The sequence below is a fragment of the Silene latifolia genome, chromosome 10, assembly GCF_048544455.1.
Source record: "Silene latifolia isolate original U9 population chromosome 10, ASM4854445v1, whole genome shotgun sequence".
Lineage (NCBI taxonomy): Eukaryota > Viridiplantae > Streptophyta > Magnoliopsida > Caryophyllales > Caryophyllaceae > Silene > Silene latifolia.
This window is the reverse complement of record NC_133535.1, coordinates 156,091,907-156,100,878: the sequence shown is the minus strand read 5'-3', so window position 1 is coordinate 156,100,878 and position 8,972 is coordinate 156,091,907. Positions and strand designations below refer to the sequence as shown.

Here is an 8,972-nt window from a genome sequence, read left to right as displayed (position 1 = left end):
TAGATTGATCAATTATTTTTTGTCATCTATATTTTGGGAGATCACCCAAAGGTGGGTCATTAAATATAGTTGATGATATAAAAGGATTAATTATTCATAAATTGGGTCTAATAGTATGTATATCCAAAGATAGCATTCTTATTTGATTCATGTGTGTTATAATTAATTGTTAAAGTATATATTAACATCAATGATGGCTACTTGTATTTAAGTGTTGCCCAAAGGTCATTTAAATACATGTATAAAAGTTTATATAATATTGTTTGAATCTGTATGATAGTTTTTCAAAGCACTAATTGGTAACATGTATAAATGTTTGCAAAGATCTCCAAATATGTTTGCATCTCTTGACTCTTTTTGTAAAGTTTAATGGGCTTAATTATGATGAGTGGGCCTTAAAGATCCAAAGGTATACACCGGGTATAATGGCTTTGGACATTGCCATCCTGACAGGATGAGGTACCAACAAAAATTACACTGAAAGCTCCGGCCGAAAAGTGTCATTATCGAGGCTTGGGAGAAATCTAACAGGTTGGGTTTACACCTCATGAGGATGACAATGGCTGATAACATTAAGCCCTCCATGCCTAAAACAGAGAAAGCAAGGAATTCATGCTTAAAGTAAAGGAGTGTTCACGGTCGGATTTAGCGATAAGTCAATTGTTGGTAGTTTAATGAGTGAGCTAACTACTAAAAGGTTTGACTGGTCTCAACCGATTCATGATCATGTGACACACATGTCTAACACAGTGACAAAGTTGAAGACTTTAGGAATGGACGTAAGTGATACTTTTTGGTCCAATTCATCATTAACTCTCTACCTTATGAGTTTGGCGAGTTTCAGGTGAACTATAACACCATAAAAGATAAATGGAACTATCAAGAGTTAAAAGCCATGCTCATACAGGAGGAGGGGAGATTAAAGAAGATGAAAGATCAAGTCGTTCATTTCGAGTCATGATGGTGCCAGCAGCAGTAAAAGCTAAACCGAGTAAGAAGGGTAAGAATGGTAAGAAGGGAAAGTCTTTCTTTAAAGGACACGAAAGTGCGATCGAGAAAGAAAAGAAGTGTCATTTCGCAAGAAACCTGGACACTTCAAGAAGGATTGTCTAAAAGGAAGGCATGGTTCGAAAAGAAAGGTAAACATTATAGTTTTGTTTGCTTTGAATCAAATCTTATAGAAGTACCTAGTAATACTTGGTGGTTAGATTTAAGTGCAACTACTCATATTTCTCACATTAAACAGGGGATATCGTATGATCCGGCCCATAAGAGGAGTGAAGTTTGTATCCATGGGAAACGAGGATGAAAGCACGCATTGAGGGCATAGGGACTTCTGATTAATCTTAGACACTGGTTGTCATATAGATCTTACAGATTGTCTCTATGTACCCGATTGTGCTAGAAATCTTGTATCATTAAGTAAATTGGATAATTTAGGTTTTAACTTTAAGTTTGGACATGGTGTATTTTCTATGTACCGTAATGAATACTTTTATGGTAGTGGTACTTTGATTGATTCACTTTATAAGTTCAATCTTGATGTTAAATTTTCCGATTCCCTATTTTATGTTGAGTGTCAAGGTATTAAACGTAGTGCATCGAATGAAAAATCAGCTTACTTGTGGCATCAAAGGCTAGGTCACATATCCAAAGAAAGGTTAACGAGGTTGGTAAAAGATGAAATTCTACCTCAATTGGATTTTAGTGACTTAGATGTGTGTGTAGACTGCATTAAAGGTAAGCAGACTAAACATACAGTAAAGAAATCAGCTACAAGAAGCTCTCAGCTTTTAGAAATTATACACACCGACATTTGTGGACCTTTTGACACTCCATCTTGGAGTGGTGAAAAGTACTTTATCACTTTTATAGATGATTTCTCGCGGTATGGTTTCACTTATTTGTTGCATGAAAAGGCTCATTCTGTGGATGTCCTTGAGATATTCATAAATGAGGTAGAAAGGCAGCTGGAAAAGAAAGTGAAAATTGTGAGATCGGATAGGGGTGGTGAGTTTTATGGAAGGTTTACTGAAAATGGACAATGTCCTGGTCCATTTGCAAAGTTACTTGAAAGTAGGGGTATTTGTGCACAATATACAATGCCCGGTACACCTCAGCAGAACGGTGTTGCTGAAAGGCGGAACCGTACTTTAATGGAAATGGTTAGGAGCATGTTAAGTAATTGTTCCTTGCCTCTTTCACTATGGATTTATGCATTAAAGACAGCAACCTATGTTTTAAATCGCGTTCCTAGTAAAGCAGTTCCTAAGACTCCTTATGAACTATGGACGGGAAGGAAACCGAGTTTAAGACATCTTCGAGTTTGGGGTTGCCCAGCTGAAGTAAGGTTGTATAACCCAAATGAAAAGAAGCTAGATCCTAGGACAGTCAGTGGTTATTTCATTGGCTATCCTGAAAAGTCAAAGGGGTATAGATTTTACTGTCCTAATCACAGTACGAGAATAGTAGAGACTGGTAATGCTAGATTCATTGAGAACGGTCAAACTAGTGGGAGCATTGAACCACGAAAAGTGGACATTAAAGAAATTCAGGTTGAAGTTTCTTCTCCTGAAGTTGCACGTGAAATTGTTGTACCAATCGTGTCGTCACAGTCAAATGACATAATGGGACAACAACGAAATGAAGTGCAAGACCCACAAAATGACAATAACAATGATGATCAAGTCACAATTCAAGGGGAGAATAATATGTCACGTGAACAGTCAAGGCAACCTGTAAGGCGAAGGAGGGTAGTCAATGTTCCAGAGGAACAATTAAGGCGATCTATAAGAGAAAGAAGATCAGCCATCCCAGATGACTACGAGACATATAACGTTGAATGTGACTTGAGCATTAGTGAGGATCCCGTCTCATTCCGTAAGGCCATGGAAAGTGATAATTCTGAAAAATGGTTAATTGCCATGAAAGAGGAGATGAAATCTATGGATGACAACAAGGTATGGGACTTAGTAGTGTTACCTGAGGGTTTTAAGGCCGTTGGGTCGAAATGGGTCTATAAGACCAAAAGGGACTCTAAAGGTAACATTGAAAGGTATAAGGCTCGACTTGTTGCCAAAGGTTTTAATCAGAAAGACGGTATTGACTATAAAGAAACTTTCTCTCCGGTGTCAAAGAAAGATTCTTTAAGAATTGTCTTGGCTTTGGTAGCTCATTATGATCTAGAGCTTCACCAAATGGATGTAAAGACCGCTTTTCTAAACGGTGAGCTTGAGGAAGAAGTATATATGGACCAACCTGAGGGATTTGCATCCCCGGGTAATGAAGATAAGGTGTGTAGGCTGAGGAAGTCGATATATGGACTAAAACAAGCTTCTAGACAATGGTATTTAAAGTTTAATGATACCATCACGTCATATGGATTTGTAGAGATTACCGTTGATCGGTGTATCTACATTAAGATCAGTGGGAGCAGATTTGTTATTTTAGTCTTATATGTTGACGATATTTTGCTAGCTGCGAATGATCTAGGCATGTTGCATGATGTAAAGAAATATCTATCTAAGAACTTTGAAATGAAAGATATGGGTGAGGCATCCTATGTGATCGGAATTGAAATTTTCCGTGATAGATCACAAGGACTGTTAGGGTTGTCTCAGAAAGCTTACATTGACAAAGTTTTAGAGAGATATAGAATGAATGAATGCTCTGCAGGGATAGTTCCTATACAGAAAGGGGACAAATTTAGTAAAATGCAATGTCCCCGTAATGAACTGGAACGAAAAGAAATGGAGAGAATTCCCTATGCATCTGTGGTTGGGAGTTTGAACTATGTTGGACATGTACTCGACGGATATCGCCTTTTCTTTGTTGGAATGTTGGGTCGGTACCAAAGTAATCCCGGAATGGACCACTTTGGAAAGGCTGCGAAGAAGGTCCTTAGGTACTTACAAGGCACTAAGGAGCTCATGCTTACTTATAGGAGATCCGATCATCTTGAGGTGATTGGTTATTGATTGATTATGCCGGATGTGTTGATAGTAGAAAATCAACATTTGGCTACTTGTTCCTTTTAGTGAAGGGCGTATCATGGAAAAGTGGGAAGCAGTCTGTCATTGCTACTTCTACTATGGAAGCCGAATTTGTGGCATGCTTTGAGGCCACTATTCATGCATTGTGGTTGCGAAACTTTATCTCGGGACTTGGGATTGTCGATAGTATTGCCAAGCCGCTCAGAATTTATTGTGACAATTCTAAATTGCGTCTTCTTCTCTAAGAACGATAAATACTCCAAGGGTGCTAAACACATGGAATTAAAGTTCTTATCGGTCAAAGAGGAGGTACAGAAGCAAAGAGTGTCATTTGAGCATATAAGAACAGATAAGATGGTAGCAGATCCATTAACTAAGGGATTACCACCCAAGGCGTTCATTGGCCATGTAGAACGCATGGGTGTTGTATCAAAGGCATTGTTATTATGAAGTTAATATGCTTATAATAAATGTGACATCAAGAATTCACTTATAGTATTGTTTCTGTTATAATAGACATGTTAATCATTATAGTATATGTATACATTACAGTTATTAGATTACATGTGACTAATTATGAGAATTAATGCTCTTCTCAAAATTAAAGGTGACTTAGATTTGGAATTGATTTGTGATACATGGAAGGAATCATGTCGATTAATAAATGACGTGTGACCGCCATGATCCAATTAGTTCTAATTCATTAAAGATACACAAGTTAATGAACTTAACATAAAAGTGCACATTATAGTATTATTGAACCATTAAGTAAACACAAAGGCCAAGTGGGAGAATGTTAGAATATTTAATAATATTCGAGTGGCCTATGTGTTTCGGTTTTAATAAAAGTTAAGTTCACATTATTATTATGAGACTTTAATATAAAAGACGGTATCGTGATGGATCGGTCCCGATTAATGTAATTAAAGTTCGGGAATTATTATTCCCTCTTACCTTACCCTATTATACGTCGTCTTTCACGAAAAGGTACGATCGGGTTTGATTGTGCGAAAAGGTACGTAATATATTATATATATTATGGAAGTTAAAAGAATCATAATTCATCCTGATAAAAACACAAAAAGAACATACGTACATTAAAGCAGTGAAAGGCAAAGTCAGTTTCTTCCTCCATCAACAAAGAACATAAAGGAAAGGGTTAAGGAGGAGAATCAATTGGTTTATACTTCTCATTATTGAATTGATTGCGTCTGTAAGACATGGATCAAGGTTAGTCCTTTATTCCGTCTTTATAATTGAATTAGGGTTGAATTAATTCAAGTCTATATGTTATTGGGACTGATTTCATTATCGAAATCATAAAGTTAATCTTACATGGCGTATTTGTATGATCACTTGCTTTGCAAAGACACTTTGTTGTTGGATATATAATGGGTTGCTATTTGCTAACACATATTGTTACTTGAATTATGTATGCCTTTTAATTTTATCGCCACAATTTTTTTACGATATATTATCTTTAAATTTTATGAGCTGTGAAAATATCCAACGGGTACCCGCTCCACCCGCTTCACCCGGTGGATATGGATATGGATGGATGAAAAAATATTAAATGGATGAGGGTGGGATATGGATGACCATAAATTAAATGGATATGGATATGGATATGGCTCCACCCCATCTATATCCCACCCATTGCCATCCCTAGTTATGTACGTTAGTTGTAGGAACAAAATTATCAGAATTTAGTAATGATGACACGGTAATTGGGCATGGTTATAAGGTAACAAATGCTCAAATTGATAATGCTACTAAGACATTAACTGCTTATTTACAAGTTGTTCAGAATTCCTCTACTTATGGGGATGATATTCAAATTCTTAGCCTTACTGCTAGGTACGTTAATTTACTCGGATTTTAGGAGAAAAAGGATTATACATTAGATGTACTACCTCACACTTAATGAATTTTTGAGTTTTTGTGTATTTTTTTTTGAGTTGTATAGAGTTTATAAATTACATTTTACTTTTATAATGTCAAAAGTCAAATTTTTCTGAGTTTATATGTAATTTTTTTGAGTTATAATGTAACTTTTTGAGATTAATGTTTAAATAAATGAACTCAAAAACTTTATAATAAAACTCAAATTTTTTAAATTAAAACTCAAAAACTTTAACTTAATGCTAAAAAATTATACCATCTGATGTACTACATCAGATGTATAATCCACTTACTAGGATTTTAGTTATACTCTCTCTGTTTCGATCAATTATTTAATTTTTTTTTTTACGAAAGATATTTTAGTTCCGTTTCCCTAACCGAAGTTAATTGCATTTATGTAGTTTCGAGGGAGATGATCGTCTAAGGATAAGAATAACCGATGCTAGTAATAGTCGTTGGGAAATCCCCGATGACATCATACCCCGTCCACCACCAGTACAACCGCGACCACCACCACCATCATTTTCCAACCTTAACGACAACCCTCCATCGGAAAACAAGACCACCGTGTTAATTAACCACCAAAAACTCATCACTCATATTCACCTTACTCCACACCACCCCGTTCGGCTTCACCGTCACCAACTCCTCCAACGATGACATCCTCTTCAACGCCACAGCGGACCCCAATGACCCAAATACCACCCTCATTTTCAAAGACCAATATCTTCAATTATACTCCACACTCCCCGCTAATCGGTCCCACATATATGGGCTTGGAGAGCACACCAAGCCCACATTTCAATTGACCCCTAACCAAGTTCTTACTATGTGGAATGCCGACATTCCTAGTGCTAATAAGGACCTTAACTTGTACGGTTCACACCCGTTTTATATGGACGTGAGATCAGGTCCAGTGAACGGGACGATCCATGGAGTATTGTTGTTGAATAGCAATGGGATGGATGTTGAGTATACGGGTGATCGAATTACGTATAAGGTGATTGGTGGGATTATCGATCTTTATATCTTTGGTGGGCCCACGCTCGTGAAGGTTATGGATCAATATACTAAGCTTATCGGTCGCCCTGCTTCCATGCCATATTGGTCTTTTGGTAACCTTTCTTGCTCTTTCTTGCTCATTAAAATTATCCGAAATGATTTGAAATGACCATTTTAACCGAAACTTTAATAATTATCATTTGATGTATGATTCTTGGATTTTTAGGTTTTCATCAATGTCGATATGGATATAAGAATGTGAGCGAGCTTGAGTAGACAACTACGCAAAAGCGAAAATCCCATTGGACGTAATGTGGACCGATATTGATTACATGGATGCCTATAAAGACTTCACTTTGGATCCTGTTAACTTCCCTCTTGACAAGATGCAACAATTTTTAAATAATCTTCACAACAATGGGCAACGATATGTGCCCATTGTCGATCCTGGTAATTAAGTTGTCACATGCTTCAGTTTTTTGAACCTGACTCGTTTGACATGTCTAATTATTATTTAATTCATCTTTATAGGTATCAGTACAAACAGTTCATATGATACATTCAGTAGAGGAATAAAAGATGACATCTTTATTAAAAACCACAACGGTTCGGAATACTTGGGTTCTGTTTGGCCAGGACCGGTTTATTTCCCTGACTTCCTGAACCCTGCAGCCCAAAATTACTGGACCGATGAAATAAAGCGATTTTGAGACGATCTCAAGTTCGATGGACTATGGATCGACATGAATGAAGCAGCCAACTTTATAACTTCACAACCTCTACCAAACTCCACACTTGATGACCCGCCTTATAAAATCAATGACGGCGGAGGTCGTCAGCGGATATTAAGCAGGACTATTCCGGGATCCGCTTTGCATTACGGTAATGTGACCGAATACAATGTACATAACTTGTTTGGACACCTAGAAGCTCGAGCGACTCACGAAGCTCTTGTTAATGTCACCAATAAGAGGCCGTTTGTGCTTTCGAGGTCGACATTTGTGGGGTCAGGGAAGTATGCAGCACATTGGACAGGGGATAATGCAGCGAGATGGGATGATCTTGCGTACTCGATTCCGTCAATGTTGAATTCTGGTCTTTTTGGGTTGCCTATGGTTGGTGCTGATATTTGTGGTTTTATGGATAATACTAATGAAGAGCTTTGTCGTCGATGGATTCAGGTAAAATCTGTTCAATCTCCATTTTATTTCAATTGTAATATTATTAATCGCATCGAAATTAGACCCGTCAAAACTAGACCGAAACAAATAAATTATCGTCAAAATGACTCAAAACCCAAATTGATCGGATACGACGGTAGTTGACTTGGACTATTTGACTTGTAGATAGACCCGGTAAACGTGTTAATTGGGTCGGGTTTGGAATGGGTCAATTTAGGCTTAGTTTATTCGGGGTGGGTTTGCAATAGTTCGGGTCGGGTCTCGTTATGTTTGGGTTCAGATCGTTTTGGGATGGGTTATTATCACATTATTTGGGTATAGCGGTCAATATACGATAATAAACATTCGGGTCGGGCCAATTTGAGTACATGTCAACGTCGGGTTGTTGAGGCCGAATTAGTTTTGTCAGGTCTACTTCTAAGTGACTGGAATGTTGGTAGAGGTGATATTGTCGTGATCTGAAATGACCTAACCTGAAAGAGAAAAAGGATTGTACATCAGATGTAGTAGTACCTCACATTTAATTACTTTTTGAGTTTTTGTGTATTTTTTTGAATTCTATAGAGTTTATAAATTACATTTTAATTTTATGATGTCAAAAATCAAATTTTCCTGAGTTTATATATAATTTTTTGGAGTATATATAAATTACAATTGAAATAATTTTGAGCATACCATATGAGTTCTCTATGATACACATCTTCCATATATCTCTACTACTTCTCTATGATAATTTTGAGCATACCATATGAGTTCCAACTCCTAATGGTTGAGTACACAATTTTTAGGAGTGTTGTGTGACCTTAGGGGACGACGCCTATATCGATTTGTACCGTAGTCGGGGCGATTTCGTTTCTCATTCAGTGGCCTCCATACCACGACACAACAACAAATA

General features: G+C 37.1%; 1 pseudogene; it reads left to right on the top strand.

Annotated features, from left to right (window-relative positions):
- The first annotated feature begins 5,212 nt into the window (after positions 1-5,212).
- On the top strand, positions 5,213-8,523 carry LOC141608710 (alpha-glucosidase-like; annotated as a pseudogene).
- Positions 8,524-8,972: the final 449 nt, after the last annotated feature.